The sequence below is a fragment of the Mauremys mutica genome, chromosome 3 (assembly GCF_020497125.1).
Source record: "Mauremys mutica isolate MM-2020 ecotype Southern chromosome 3, ASM2049712v1, whole genome shotgun sequence".
Classification (NCBI taxonomy): domain Eukaryota; kingdom Metazoa; phylum Chordata; order Testudines; family Geoemydidae; genus Mauremys; species Mauremys mutica.
In genome coordinates, this window is record NC_059074.1 from 146,914,019 (window position 1) to 146,930,309 (window position 16,291).

Consider the following 16,291-nt stretch of genomic DNA (forward strand, 5'->3'; position numbering starts at 1 on the left):
TAAAAAGTAGGGGGACCCCAAACCAAGGGAAAGTGCCCTTGCCCTATAGCAAATTACACTGCTGTTGTTTAACAGAACTCTGCAACCAGTGCAAATGGAGACAAACAGTTTAACACTGTGTTAACGTCATTTTTCAAGGTCATGTTCTAACACAACCTTATTTTTTAGTCAAGATAAATCTTGTGAGATGAGCAGGTTCTGAGTGATTCCTGCCAACATCCTCAAAGAGGAAGCTATGTATGTGCATAAAGGTATAGAAAGAGAAGGAGGAAGCATAAAGGAGTAAGGACCTGTAGGGGAGAGAAGAATTCCCTCTGCTGGTTCTGGTACTGCTAGGCTGTGTGTTGCCACAGGACAGGCACCCAGGGTCCTGCAGAGAGTTCATGAATCCCGAAAGGGTGGCTTGTGGAGGAGACGACACTGTTAGGTGGTAAAAAGCGAAGCCATAGTGTGAAGCTGGTACTGTGGTACATGTGCATGAATAAATGACATGTTTTCTCTCTATTGTATTTGGTGGTTTTCAGGATCTGCAGACTGACTGGTCCACAGAAAGAGACTGTTATTCCTATTTCTTGTAATAAAAATGATCAGTGTTTGTTATTTTGCAATAAAAAACCTTACTGTACATTAGCTGCTTTGGGCCTGCATGGGGGGTGGTGTGTCTGGAACAGTGATGAGCTTGGGAGAATAGTGCATAGAGCCAAGTTCCACCTAGTCTGCTCTGCAGGTGAAGTTACTGAGACGAGCTCAGCCCTACCAAGGCAGGTGCTCTTGTGGCCTAATACAAACAAGTGATCTTGAGCTCATCCAGTCCCTTTCAGATGCAGCACTAAAGAGGGAAGCAGGAAAGAAAGATGTCTTCTGTGAAACTAAGCTAAGCAGATGAGAATTCACTTAGAGCTTAGGTTACTGAAGAGCTAAATTACCCTGAACTGTGGTGTAGCCAGCTATTTGGGGTTGTGGATGTGTTGTGAGGATGCTGTGCCTCCCTTTCTCAAGAGCTGATTGGCTGATTATAGGAATGATCATTTGCAGGGCATTGTTTTAACTGTAATTTTTCCAGTGTAGATGTGCAAGTCCCCAAGTTTACCTGCTGCTATTTTTCCATGCCTAGAGGACATTTCACATCCCAAGCTTAACTACTCAAAAAAAAAAATTATATATATATATATACACACACACACACACACACACGACATACCTGAAAAGGACAGATTTAGAAACACACAAGTGAGGTACCTATAGAGTAATTAACTGTGGGGCAGGGCACTTGGCCAGGCTCCTTATAGAAACAGAATTGGAAAGCATATATTTGGTTAATAGAGTTCTTGCATTATGTTCGCTAAGTTAGGAGCCCAAATACCTTTGCAGATCTGGGCCTAAGTACTTTGCCTCTGTTGTGGTAGGCTCAGTAGCCACAGTCCTGCCTCTTAGATTCTGGGCTTGGCAACATGGAGACTTACAGCACACTAGCCTGATGTGCATTAACTAGCCATGTGGATCCAGCTACCATGCGCTAAAAGTTCTGTAGTACACACTTTGACATATTGCTGTTTGTATGTGAAAGCACACTTCAGAACTTCTAGTGCAGGGGCGGGCAAACTTTTTGGCTTGCGGGCCACATCAGGTTTTGGAAATTGTATGGAGGGCCAGTTAGGGGAGGGGGTCGTGGACTGCCTCCCCTTCCCAGGACTCCTGCCCCATCCAACCCGCCGTGTTCCCTGGTGGCCCCGCCCCAGGACCCCTGCCCCATCCACCCCCCCACGCCCCCATCCCCTGACTGCTCCCGGAACCCCTGCCCCCCTCATCCCATCCAACCCCATCTCTCATTCCTGACGGCCCCCCCAGGACCCCTGCCCCATCCAACTATCCCTTCTCCCTGTCCCCTGACTGCCCCCTGCCACCCCATCCAACCCCCTCTCCTTCCTGACTGCCCCCCAGGGACCCCTGCCCCATACAACCACCCCTTCTCCCTGTCTGCCTCCGGAACCCCAGCCCCTGATTGGCCCCCCATCTAACCCCTCCTCTCATTCCTGACTGCCTTCTGGGGACTCCTGCCTCCATTCAACCCCTGTTCCCCATCCTTTGACCACCCCTATCCACACCCCTGCTCCCTGACCATCCCCCCCAAACTCCCCTGCACTCTATCCAACCTCCTCTGCCTCCCGCTCCCTGCCCCCTTACCGTGCTTCCTAGAGCACCGGTGGCTGGTAGCACTACAGCCGCACTGTCCAGCTAGCGCCAGCCACGCCACCGCGCAGCACAGAGCACTGGGTCAGGCTGAGCTCTGCAGCTGCGCTGACCCAGAAGCTTGAAGCCCTGCTGCCCAGAGCACTGCGCCGGCGGCGGAGCAAGCTGAGGCTGCGGGGGAGGGGGAACAATAGGGGAGGGGCCGGGAGCTAGTCTCCTGGGCCGGAGCTCAGGGGCTGGGCAGGAGGATCCTGCGGGCTGGATGTGGCCCATGGGCCATAGTTTGCCCACCTCTGTTCTAGTGCATGGTCCACATGGTCTGTTAGTGCATGTTGGACTAGCCTGCTGTAGATTTACACCTTGGCTTGCCATGCACTACATCTTCATTTGGACATGCCCTTACACTTCAGTGAGTTTTGGACAGCTGAGGTCGACAATGGTTTGTCAGGCCCAAGGATAAACATTTTTCAATGATTGCTTCACCTTCTGTCTGATCTTCATGGACCAAAGCCTTGTCCCACAGGAGTCAATGGGAGTATTGCCATTGATTTCAGTAGGGCCAGAATTTGGTCTTATAACAGTAAAGAACAGAAATTTAGGGCTTATCTCAATGCAGTTGCATTCCTAGGGAAATAAGCTTTGCCTGCGTTTCTCAGCTTTTTTAGGTTGATGGCCCATTATTCAAAGTCAAATTTTTTTTGATCTCCCTACATGTACTGTAAAAGTAACGGTAATAAATGTATCATTGATAATGATATCTCTCTATAATACAAACTACTATATATGATCTCACACACTTTGAAGGCTTTTGTAATCCCAGTTATTTTCTTTGCTTTAGATTTGTAATAAAATTTTCAGTGCCTCACAATCCCCGATTGCCTTTTGAAACCCACCAGCTGAGAAACACTGACCTATACCAATACAAGCACTGTTATAGCTGTGTTCACAATAGGAGGTTTTACCAATTTAACTATATTTGTTTCTAAAGCAGTTTAAAGTTATATGAAAACTGTAGGATAGGCCTATGGATGGAGAGAGGCATCTGAACATGACCGGATGGCCTTTGAAACACAGGGATCTGGAAATAATCTTTAGCCATAAGCTCTGTACCAGTGAGAGGTGGTACTTCCTGTCAGTATAATTCATTATATTTCCCTTTACCAGTAAAACATCAAATTCCCTTACTCGAGCTGGATTGGGACACTTCATATGTCTGAGAATTGAGATTCAGCCCTATACAGTATGTAGAATAAAGACAAAGGGGATGTAATGTACACAGCTGGAAATAGGGGTAACTCATATGTTGAGGAGACAGGAGGTACTGCAGTAGGAAAAGCAATTAAGAGTGAATATGAAAAAGTAGGGGAGACTCAGTTCTTACTGTTGGGAGTTCCTTTTCCTGCTATACCACGCTCACCATTTACACAAGTTTAAACACACCCAAACGTATAATCATTTAGTTCACGTATCTGTTTGGCCTGGAGAAGGAAGGTTTGGCTTCTATAAAGGATCCAAGGTTAGTGAACTGATAGAAAGTCTCTCTATTGGTCTAACTGGTGCCAGCAAAACATCTCCAAGAACTGAGCTGACCCCTATAGTCCAAATACTAATTTGGGTGTCTGCTTTGAGATTTCTTTGGTTACTGCTGTTCAATTGTTTCGATGACTGGGTGGTAGCAGCATGCTGTTTCAGTCTATGAGCACAAGGATGCGGCAGCACAGATACTATTTCTAATCTGTCCTTTGAGCCTATAGCATTGGTATGGGATTAGCCACGGTTATTTCTACAGTATCTGCCTGGTTTACAACTACAATTTGGTTTTTGTCCTACAGCTCTTACCCTCTTAAGTAACATCCATTGCCCTACAACACTATTCCTTCTGGTAGTAGCATAAACTCAGATTGTCAGTTTGCAGGGGAGTTGGGACTGTTAATAAGATGTATAATTTCTCCCATGCAGCAAAGGCAAGTGAGATCAGCTATTTCTTCTCTCAGCAGGACTAGCCCAACTTGCATTATATATACACATGATACAAGGCAAGCTCCTATGCAATATTTTCTGGGATAATTAACACCTATGATAAATCTACTTAATAAAAAACTCCTCTCCCTGGGTTTGTTTCTGTTCTTTTATGTGCTTGCCAGCCACAGATTATGATGCTTTCATTACAAGACATTTTTCTTGGTGGAAAGCAGCAGCATCCCCCTCAGAAGCAGGTGAAGTAATAACCTCTTGCTTTGAGCACATAAAAGAGGCAACTTACAAAGGCATTTAAGAGTAGTTGTCAGTTTCATGCTGCATGGAAAATACCCAAGAAGTGTAGAAAGGTAAGAATTTAAAATACCCTGCCCCCTGCCACCACCAGTCGTTCCACAGAACACATACACACCATTGTCAATTTCTGTTCAGCACACAAGCAAAGGTGCTGGGAGGCAATAGGAATGAGGCAGCTTTTGCATCCTCCAGTCCCTAAAACAGACACAGTTTTTAATATTCCTATAAAATAACCTGCATGAAATAAAAAAAAATTAAAAACCCTTCACTGAAAATAGGATTTAATAAACAGCACACAAGGTCCAGAGTCATTTCACATTAACTGTTTAATATATTACTTAATAGCGGAAAGAGCAGTGTCCACATATACACACCATTCTAGGGTGCCATCAAAAGAACAAACATACACACAAGTAGGTCATGGACAGCACATCTGAAGACTTGGGGGTAAAAGCCTCAGTGCTGATTAATAGGCTCCGTTTTTACAGCAATACTTTAAGCCAGCCTGAGACCTTGTGCCCCAATGTGCACTCTCATCAGAGAGAAAGGGAAAATCAGAAAAGGAACTGTATAAAGCATGCAATTCTATACCCACCTTCTCAGAGTAGGATTCCAGCAGTCAAACAGCTCCAGATAACATTTGTATCACTCCTGTGGAAATTAACCAAAAGCTTGGAAGGGGAAAGGGGAAAAGCCAGAGAAGTGCAAACTGGGTTGTCAGCCCAGACCTGTGTGCTGAGTACTTAAGTCTATACCAGTCACAACCCTGTGGCGCCCTTTACTTTTCTTCCCAGCCACATCAAAACCATCTGGCATACAGTTCTCTTGATGCCATTTGGAAAAAGGCAGGTGGGCTCAGGGCAGAATGAAAACAGCTGAACAAATTGATCTAGACACAATCATGGATTGTGCTAACGTCAGTAAACAGGCAACTGGGTGACCACTGGGATAAGTGTCACTAGGGAAAATAAGAATCTCTGGACTCATCCCTTATGCTACTTAATCTGGAATGCTAACCCTCGGGTCACTTTACAAACCTGAGACAGGATATAGTCCCTTGTGTCCTTCCGGGGATCTGGAATGGGGATCAGCAGCGACAGGAGCTGTAGGGGGTCATTTTGTACCTAAGAACACAATAACAACATCTAGCTCTTATAAAGAATTGTTATATTAGAATAGACCAGTTGTCTAGTCCTGTATCCTGTTTCCAAGTGGCCAATGTGTGATGCTTCCAAGGAAGATGTAATCCCCACATAACACACCAAACTATAAAATACTATAGCAGATGGGGTGTGGGATTCCTTCCTGACCTCAGTGGACCAGTTTATGTCACGAAGCATACAGACTGACCTTTGTAATTTTCTCCTAGATGATGTGACTACGGATGCAATCAAGAACACGTTTGGCGTTTGCAAAGAGATTTGATAAAATAATACTCTGTGGCAGCAAGCTCCACAGGTTAATTATACAATGTATAAATATTAAAATCAATTTTAAATGTTGCTATTCAATTACTTAAGGGAACAGTTCTTGTATAGTGGAAAATGGCAATAAGAACACTTAAGTATAAATGAATTGGCGGGAGAGTATCTATCTCCTTTTATTCTCCAAATTAAACAGTCCTAGTCACCTATACCTCAGCTCTCCTCCCATGGGAATCCTCGCCAATCACTTTGCCTTTCAATTTCTGCTCTTCCCCATTTGAGTTTAGATAACCAGAACCAACAGAGATATCAAGATGACACCAGCACCATCTATTTAGGTAACAGCTGCAATACAGTTTTGCCATAGGCTCTATTATGAGATAGAGATAAACATCTTATTCTATTACTGCATGACTGTGTATTTTGTTCTGTTCAGGTTTTTATACCACACTCATCATAGTATCTAAGTGACTTCCAGTGCACTGTGTCTACTCCATGGCTCTCAAAGGGAGCTGCTTTGAGAAAATTTGCATTTAAAAGACCTAAAAATGTGTTCTCTGAGCTACGGTGTGCAACTTTCAATCTGAAGTGTCTTGAATCAGCCCATCACTAAAGGGAGTAGGTTAGGGTGACTACTTCCCATCACTTCCCCTGAAGCAGCTCTGATGCATGTTTTCCTTGCTACCGCTACTCAGCAGCTCCCCACTAGCTACCTGCTGCATCCCAGAGGAAGAAAACAAATCTGGCTGCTCCATTACCTGTTTCCCTGATGACTACGGGACTTCCAAGAGCAGTAGAGGAGCTTGAGTAGCTCTATCTGAGTCTAGGGGAGTGCCTAGCACAGGACAGCACCCATCTCCCACAAAAGCACCCGGGCAGCTGAGGAGAGATGGGTGGAGGTGGGGACTGAACCAGCCACCAAATATGGCTTCTGGATTCTGTGCTGCAGCTCTAGTGCAGGTTACAGCAGCTTGAGGGCTGCTCTAACTTGTGCCAGCTATGAGCCACAATGGAGATAGCTGGAATTCAACATGAGGCCCAGAAGGGAGCTATGTCATCTCTCGGGCTGCTGGGTTCTCATGGGTGGTTTCTGCCGCCTTTCTGCTATCTGAGTAGTGCAAAGAGGGTGGCACATGACAAAGATTGTGCCTCAGAGTACTGGTTTTAGCCTTCACCTTTTTGAAACATGTTTGGCCCTCAAGATGAAAACGTTGGACACCATTGCAGCAGTGCGATAAGTGCTGGACTAGTACCTATTCCATGCTTCTTTCTTTTGCCTTTTCTCTCCCCAGGGCAAAACACTAAATTATTTATGATGTGCTAAGTATACATATTTGCTAAAATACACCTAGTTTTTTTGGTAAGGTTATCATTAATTCAGAACTTGGTGTATATGAGAAGTTTAAATTGTTTCTTTTAACATGCCTTATGTTGCACTGGTCTACATAGCATTTCATGGGTTGCCAGATTATCTGGCTTGGATTGATACTTCTGAAGTTCCTCAACACTCCTTAGGCTTGAGGAACCTAACTAGTACCTCACTGGCATATTTTGCCACCTCTCTATTCACCCTTAATTTCCAAATAATTAATATATTAAACACCAGTCCTAGAACTTATCTGTGAGGTTTCCTTTAAGCCCTTTCCATGCTGAAAACCAGACAACTATTCCCTCTTTTTGCTTAACCCCTAACTATTTTTAATCTATACCAAAACCTTACGTCTCAGCTCTCTACCTACCTTTATCCCTTAAACACAAATGTGGTCAGGAAGAATTCACGTCTGAAGATGGTTTTTTTCAATAGCTTTTTAAAAGTTTAAATAATTTTGTCATTATTTAGTTAACCCTTTCAAAGAACTGCAAGAGGTTAGACACAAGATTTATCCTTAGAAGAGATATACTGGTTTGTCCTCTTGTATTGTGTTATATCAAGAAAGTCAAACTTAATTTAACTATATAATCCAAGTCATTTCAGATTATTTGAAAGGGGTTACCTCTTCCCACATGCATTGCTAGATGTTATAGATGTCCAATACTAGGCTCATTGATAAGCGCTAGGAATAAAGCCAGCAGGTTTCACATGGAATTCCCTTGTTACATTGCAGCTTAGTAAGGCCCCATCGATCTTGCAGTAAACTTGTTCTAAATTCACTGCGAGAAGGGCTCTTCATTTCTGCTGCACTCCAGTATAGCACAACGAAACATGCAGCTTCTTGTATCATTCAAACAGTGCTCTTTGAATTTACAAGAAGCTTGTGTATTCAGTATTATTCACTCCAGAGAGCTTTACTTATTCCACCTTATCAGCAGATGAATAGAACCAAGAACTTTCTAAGATGAAATGAAAGGTAACTTCCTACTTCATATAAAATGTTCAGACAGCCATCTCAGGGAAGAGAGGTAACCAAGTATGGCACCACTCAGTCACCACAAACAAAACCCCTCTCAAGCTAAACCCTACTCCTGAAATTCTAGAGTCAAGAATCCAAAGTCAGCCTAGAACTTCCAAGTCAGAGCACTAGAGCCCTACAAGCAGAGACCAGTACAGTAGGTAACCCATAAAATATATTTATCTGTAAACCACAGCAAAAAAAACAAAAACTTATGTCATTTCACAAAAGTGAAGGGACCCATACAAACTCCCTGCCGCCCCCCACATATCCACCAACATACCCTCATTCTACTCTTGAACACCTCCTGCTCTCCCACTGCTACTTATCCCAATGTCTGTCAGTTCACCTCAATCCTAACACCCTGCTATTCCAATCCAGGCACACTGAACAAAAACGGTCAGTTGTGCCACGCTCTGGGATGAATATTTGCTAGGGAGTATAGTAAGAAAAAAAATTCATTTCACGTGTAGTTTAAATCAGGTTTCAACTTCTGGAGAAAAATATTGTGGCAGCAGTTCTCAAATTAAGGCTTACAAAGGGTTCTTGCTTTCAGCTTGTGCTAGCTGCTTATTTACAGTGTCTTCTACAGGCAAACAGGCTCCTCACTACAGAACACTGATGCTTGTAGAAGCAGCTGGGGAGAAAGGAAATGAAAAGAAAAAGGAAGACAGGATTCAAATTACTTCTAAAAAAATGTAGTTTGGCATTTACTAATTCATCAAGTACACTACTTGCAACAGGGATATTGTGGTGCGGAACGGGGATGTATGGAGTGGGAAATTGTTCATTAAATTCTCATACTTTAGTGATCCATATGATGACAGACTTCGAAAACCTCTGGACTAGGGCAGTAACCAAAAAGTGCCACTGAACTCCAACAGAGTGTTTTTGACCCAGAAGAGTGAAGGCTAAGCCCCCAGAAAAGTGGAAAGTAAACTTCACCCTCATTATGTTCAAAGTCATCATTAATATTCTGAAGCTAATCCTCACCCCACCCTACCCCCAGTACCGCAGACAAACTCTGAACTCCATACAAAGCTGGCAAGAAAATGGATTTCTCCTTCCCACTGGAGATTTCAAAAAAAATATACCAGGGAATAGGATACTTCTCTGAAGAAACTGGTACAAAGAAAGGAGGAAAAATAACATCAACTGACATTTGCAATCAGTTAAATTCAGAGGATGTATCAGTGGAGGATCAGTAGCTAATACAGAAGGGAGACTGAATCCCAAGAGAAAAGCACAGAACTCAAACAGAACTCTGAAAGGGTATCTCCTCTATGATGTAGGAAAACAACTTGAACAGTCTCTCTCCCTCTGCCCCAGCTTGTGTCTTAATAATAGCAGGAATGCATAATATTGTCTTCTTTGGTTTTGTGTTGGGAGGCATTTTGTGAAGTGGAAAATGAGCAATTACAACAGATATAACATTTTAATTGAGGAGGAGAGGGTGATGACTAACAAAGGCTTCCTGTATTCAAAATGGTAACTGCTTAAGTGCCAATAAAAAATAGTTTTAGGAAGTCTGACTAAAAATCCTTTCCCCTAACAGCTTAATTTTCACTATCTTGCTGCTTCTTATGTCGTCACCATTTACACTAGCTCTCCAGTTTTTCAGCCTAGATGGGACCTAAATTTCTCTCATAAAAAATAAAGCAAAAACTTCTGAAACAAATTCACACTTCTACATGCATTTTTTAAAAAAAGCAAAATGGGCACCAGTTCATTTTTAACTTTGTAAGTCCACCTTTAGGAATAAAGAGTTACAGGTTGGTGTGGAGTAAAACAAAAAATATGAAATAGTAAGTCGCTGCTCCTTCCTGCTAACCTTGCATAATTCAGAACTTGATCAATATCCCACTGAAGTCAACTGGAGTCTTTCCGCTGATTTCAATAGGAATTAGATCAGGCCTTTACAGGTCAGGCTAAGTGGTGGAGATAAGACAGTTACATTTTCCATAATTGGTGTTCTTCAAGATGTGTTGCTCATGTCTATTCCACAACAGGTGTGTGTGTGCAAGCCATGTGCACCGGTGCTGGAAGTTTTTCCCCTAGCAGTACCCATAGGGAAGTGCCCTAGCGACCCCTGGAATGGCACCTCCATGGTGCGGTATAAGGGACGCTGCGCGCTCCCCTCACCCTCAGTTCCTTCTTGCCAGACAACTCCAACAGAGGGGAAGGAGGGCAGGATGTAGAACAGACATGAGCAACACATCTTGAAGAACATCAGTTACAGAAAAGGTTTCTTTTCTTCTTTGAGCGATTGCTCATGTGTATTCCACAATAGATGATTCCAAGCTATATCTGTTGGAGGTGGGAAGGAGTTCACAAACTCTCGGGACCGAGAACGGCCCTGCCGAACCCGGCGTCCTCCCTGGTCTGAGAGACAATCGCAAAATGCGAGGTGAACGTATGAACTGAAGACCACGTGGCAGCCCTACAAATGTCCTGAATGGGGACATGGACCAAAAAGGCAGCTGACGAGGCCTGCGCCCTAGTCGAGTGCACCTTCACAATTGATGGCAGAGGGATTTCTGCCAGGTCATAACAGGTACGGATGCACGAGGTGATCCAGTTGGAGAACCACTAAGTGGAAATCGGCCGACCTTTCGTGCACTTGGCTGAGGCGATGAACAGTTGCAAGGACTTTCTGAACAGCTTAGTTCACTCCAGGTAAAAAGCCAGAGCCCGTCGAATATCCAGCATGTAGAGGCGGCGCGCCTCACTGGACGCATGGGACTTAGGGCAGAGGACCCGAAGAAAAATGTCCTGACCCATGTGAAAGGCAGACACCACCTTCGGATGGAACGAAGGGTGTGGGTGGAGCTGGACCGTATCTTTATGAAACACCGTGTACTGGGGCTTGGAGGTCAGGGCCCTGAGTTCCAAGACCCACCTAGCCGACGTGATCGCAATCAGGAAAGCCACCTTCCACGAGAGGTGTGACCAGGAGCACGTGGCTACCAGCTCAAACGGGGGCCCCGTGAGACAGGCCAACACCAGGTTTAGGTCCCACAGTGGGACTGGGGCCTAACATACGGGAAGAGACAATCCAACCCTTAGGGAATCAGCCAGTCATAGCATGGGAGAATACCGTGTGGCCCTGCACCGGTGGATGGAAGGCTGATAAGGCCGCCAGGTGCACCTTGACTGATGATGGCACCAGGCCCTGGGCTCTAAGGTGAAGGACGTAGTCCAGAATAAGCTGGATCAGGGCAGCCACCGGGTAAACGCCCCGCTCGTCCGCTCATCTGGAAAACCGAGACCACTTTGCCAAGTAGGCTTGGCGTGTGGAGGGCCGCCTGCTTTCTAGGAGGAAGTGCTGGACCCCTTCCGAGCACATCCTTTCCTCCTTACCTAACCACTGAGCAGCTACGCCATGAGGTGGAGTGCTGCTAGGTTGGGGTGGAGGTGACCCTAGTCCTGGGAGAGCAAGTCCGTGCGGGACAGCAACAGCCATGGTGGAGCGACTGCCAGGCCTATGAGGGTCCCATACCAATGCTGCCTGGGCCAGGCCGGGGCAATCAGAAGGACCTGGGTCTTGTCCGTCTTTCTGTTTTCCAGGACCTTGCCAATCAGCAGGAATGGGGGAAAGGCACAGAGAAACTGGCTTGACCAGGACAGGAGGAAGATACAGGAGATAGTGCCCCATCCCAGCCCCCTTCCCCCGGACGGAGCAGAACCGGGGACAGTGACAATTCTGCCGAGTCATGAACAGGTCCACCTGGGGAGTTCCCCACACTTGGAAAAGTCTGTGCACCACCTCTGGGTGGAGAGACCACTCATGCTGAGAGAAGTCCCTGCTCAAGCAATCCGCCCGCGCGTTCTGGGCACCTGGCAGATAGAAGGCCTATAGGCAGATGTCATGGGCTATACAAAAACCCCATAGCCTGAGGGTTTCGTGGCAGAGGATTGGGTCCCACCTTGCCTGTTGATGTAAAACATTCAGGCCGTATTGTCTGTGAGGCCCCTGACCACCCAGCCCTCCAGGTGCGAGCGGAAGGCCATGCACGCCAGCCATACCAGCCTGAGCTCCTTGACGTTTATGAGGGTCAGATCCTGAGCCAACCACAGACCTTGGGTCTGAACGTTCTCCACATGAGCCCCCCAGCCCAGGTCTGACGCGTTGCATACCAGTTCCAGGGACCGGGCCCTGCCCCTGAATGGGCCCCCTTGGAGCATGTTTCTCGGGGAGGACCACCACCGTAGGGAGGTGATCACTGGCTCAGGCACCGTGAGGACTTTGTGCATCCTGTTCCTGGCCTGGGAGAACTCCGAGGCCAACCAGAGCTGGAGGAGCTTCATCCTGAGTCTGGCGTGATGGACCATATACGTGCACGCCGACATGTGACCCAAGAACTGGAGGCACGCTCTGGCTGTCATCACCGGAAACCTTGTGACCGTGTTGATGAGCCCCTTCGGGGTCTTGAACCTGTCCAGTGGGAAGGAGGCTCTAGCCGACGAGGCATCCAGGACCACCCCGATAAACTCTATGCCGGGACTAATGTGGACTTGGTGGTGTTTACCAACAGGCCCAAAGTGGTGCACGTGGACAGAAGGAGCACCACATGATCCTGCACCTGCGATCAGGAGCTACCCTTGACCAACCAGCTGTCCAGATAGGGGAAGATCTGGATCCCCCCAGTCCCTGAGGTAGGCCACTATCACTGACATATACTTCATGAATACCCTGGGGCTAGTGGACAGGCCAAACGGGAGAACCATAAATTGGTAGTGTTTCTGCCCCACCATGAAACGGAGGAAGAGTTTGTGCCCCTCAAATATATGAATGTGGAAGTACGCGCCCTGCAGATACAGGGAGGGGATGATGGAGGCCAGGAAGACCATGCAGAACTTGAGCTTCACCATATACTGGTTCAGCCTTGAAGGTCCAAGATGGGCCTGAGTCTCCCTTTGGCCTTCGGGATAAGGAAATAGTGGGAGTAGTACCCCTTGCCTTTGAACTCCCCCAGTACCGCTTGCACTGCTCCTAGGCCGATGAGCCGCCCCACCTCCTGCTCGAGCAGAACCTCATGCGAGGGGTCCCCCAGGAGGGACAGGGGTGGGAGGTGGTTGGGCAGGGAGGAAGTAAACTGGAGAGTGTAGGCCTCGGAGATGGTGTGGAGGACCCATTGGTCTAAGGTCAGCTGCAACCACTCCAGGAGGAAAGCGCACAACCAATTGGAGAAGGGAAGCTTTATTGAGGGTGGATCCCTGATGAGAACTGGCAGGGCGCTCCTGGGCGTCCCATCAAAACCGCCTTTTCCCTGCTTGCTTGCCCTTGGAGGACCCAGGCTGGGGGGCAGGCCGAGACTGCCTCTGTGGGCACCTCTTATAGTCCCACGACTTCTTATAAGCAGTCTTGTATTTTGACTGGATGGCCTGAGCGGGAGTCTGCTGCGGCTTGAACTTAGGTTTAGCCGGAGCCTGAACATAGAGACCCAGAGTCTGGAGAGTCGTGTGAGAGTCTTTCAGACCATGCAGCTTTGTATCCGTTTGTTCTGCAAACAGAGCTTTGTTGTCAAACGGGAGGTCCTGCAGGGAGATCTGGGCCTCGCTAGACAGCCCAGAGAGCAGGAGCCACGATGCCCTTCTCATGGACACCGCAGAGGCCATGGTCCGCATGGCTGTGTCTGCTGCATCCGAAGCTGCCTGCAGGGTTGCCCTGGCAGCCGCTGTGCCCTCCTCCACCAGCGCTTTGAACTCCTTCGTGTCGTGCTCCTGGAGGGAGTCCTCAAAGTTGAGGAGGGAGCCCCACAGATTGAACTCATACCGGCCCAGGAAAGCCTGGTGGTTCACCACCCGTAACTGGAAGCTCGAGGATGAATTTTTCTTCCAAATGAGTGCAGCCTCCTTGAATCTTTATTTTTTGGGGTAGGGGCTGGTTGGCTGGCCCTGCCATTCCCTGTGGTTGACCAACTCGACCACCAGGGAGTTAGAAGCAGGGTGGGTGAATAAGTATTCATGCCCCTTGGCGGGTACAAAATACTTGCATTCCTCTCTCTTAGAGATGGGGGCCAATGAGGCCGGGGTTTGCCACAGGACATTTGAAATTTTCACCACCCCTTCATGGAGAGGCAAGGCCACCCTGCCTGGTGCCAAGGAGGACAGTACATTAAACAGGGAGTCCGAGGGCTCCTCCATCTCCTCTGTTTGGAGGTGGAGACTTGATGCCACCCTTTTTAAGAGCTCTCGGTGGGCCCTAAAGTCCTCCTGTGGGACAGAGGGAGGAGGGGCCATAATTGCCTCATCCGGGGAGGGTGAGGAGGCCGGCACGGTACTTTGTGTGTCCACCGGCACACCAGAGGGTCCACCACCTGGTTGGTCTCTGGGCACAGTGCCGAGGATGTACGTCCCACCAACTCCTTCCTTGGAGGTCTGGAGAGAGAGGCCGATGGTCCTTCTGATGCTCCAGCCACAGAGGGAGCCCCCACCAGGGGCCACGGTGTCCACTGGTACCATTGGGCCGGACATGCAACCCAGTGCCACTGCACCTACTGTGGCACTGGAGGAGCCGGCTGTTTGGCCTGGCTCATTGATGGACAACTACGAAGGGAGGTTGGGCTGACTTACGACCTGCGACGGTCCCTGGACCGGGAGGAGCAGCGGCGCCGGGAGTGATGCCGACCATGGGACTGCAATCCCGACATGGAGGACCAGTACCGTCAGTAATAGCTGTTCCACGATCGGCTCCAGTGGGTGGACTCACGACAGCGAGACGCTGGTGATCGGCACCTGGGGCTGAGGAAGCAGTGCCGTGGCGAGGTCCTGGAGCAGGACGATGGAGGAGGAACGATGTCGAAGTTCGTGCTGTGACCAGCTGCAATAGCCCCTCCAAGACAAGGACCTTTGGCGTCATCTGCCTCGGTCCCTTCAGTGTTTGCTCCTCGAGGCGGAGTGGAGCCAAGAGTCTCGGTCAGACAGAACCCAACCAGACAGCCTGGTGGGCATTGAGGGCGATCCACGTAGACTTTGCCCTGAACGTATGTTGGGTGGCGAACAGCGTCGGGAACCTTCCCTCGACCAAGACCGGTACCAAGCCGGGGGCGACTGCGGAGATCCCAGTGGCGGCCTGCCTCTAGAGCGCGGGGCTGACATAACATCCCAGGACTCCTGCAGGGCCTCCAGTGTGTAGGGCATCCATACATCCGGGGAGGCCTGCTCCAAATGGGCCGGGCTACTCTGCTCAACTTGAGTCGGAAACCTAGAGGTCGGTGGGGATCAAGGACTGCCCAACCTGGGTCTAGCCTCTGTCCTGGGTTTACTCCAGTGTCGCAGCGAAGAAGGCCTCTTCCTACCCTTCTTGGCGTCCCCCGTGGACGGGGAGCGGTGCTGACTAGTCAATGGAGCTGAAGGGTCGCCATGTACTGACACTGGGGTGTCTGGTGCCGACTCGGAGCGGCGCACTGGAGCCGAGGTCAGGGCCGACTCCATCAGAATAGCCTGGAGCCTGATGTCCCATTCTCTCTTGGTCCAAGGCTTAAACAACTTGCAAATCTTGCAGCGATCACCGAGATGGGTTTTCCCCAAACAGTGTAAACAGTCCATATGCAGATCACTCACTTTGCCTACAAGTGTCGCACAACTTAAAACCCGGGGCATGCCCTAGCTAAACTAAAATAACTAAACAAGTAACTAATTCCAGGTACCATACATTGAACAAACAAGAAGTTTTGGGGACGAGCTACAGCAAAGCTGGAGCAGAGCAGTTCCGAAGCACCTTCACTGGCGGCAAGGAACTGAGGGTGGGGGGAGCGTGCAGCACCCCTTATATCGCGCTGTGGAGGCGCCACTCCAGGGGTCGCTAGGCCACTCCCCTACAGGTACTGCTAGGGCAAAAATTTCCAGCACCAGTGCACATAGTGAGCACACACACCTATTGTGGAATACAGATGAGCAATCACTCAAAGAACTTACTTCTCTACAGCTGTCATATCTGTGTCTCTTATCACCTGTGCAGAATTTCAAAACTGGCTAAAATGAAATACTCATTTGAAATAAAATAATGAC

General features: G+C 48.1%; 1 long non-coding RNA gene across 1 annotated transcript; it reads right to left on the bottom strand.

The window, feature by feature from the left end:
- Positions 1-4,772: 4,772 nt before the first annotated feature.
- Positions 4,773-10,511, bottom strand: LOC123365931. The gene is made up of 2 exons (XR_006577832.1): positions 5,502-10,511; positions 4,773-5,115 (listed from the first exon to the last, which is right to left on the bottom strand). It is a non-coding gene; the product is annotated as an uncharacterized LOC123365931 (long non-coding RNA).
- Positions 10,512-16,291: the final 5,780 nt, after the last annotated feature.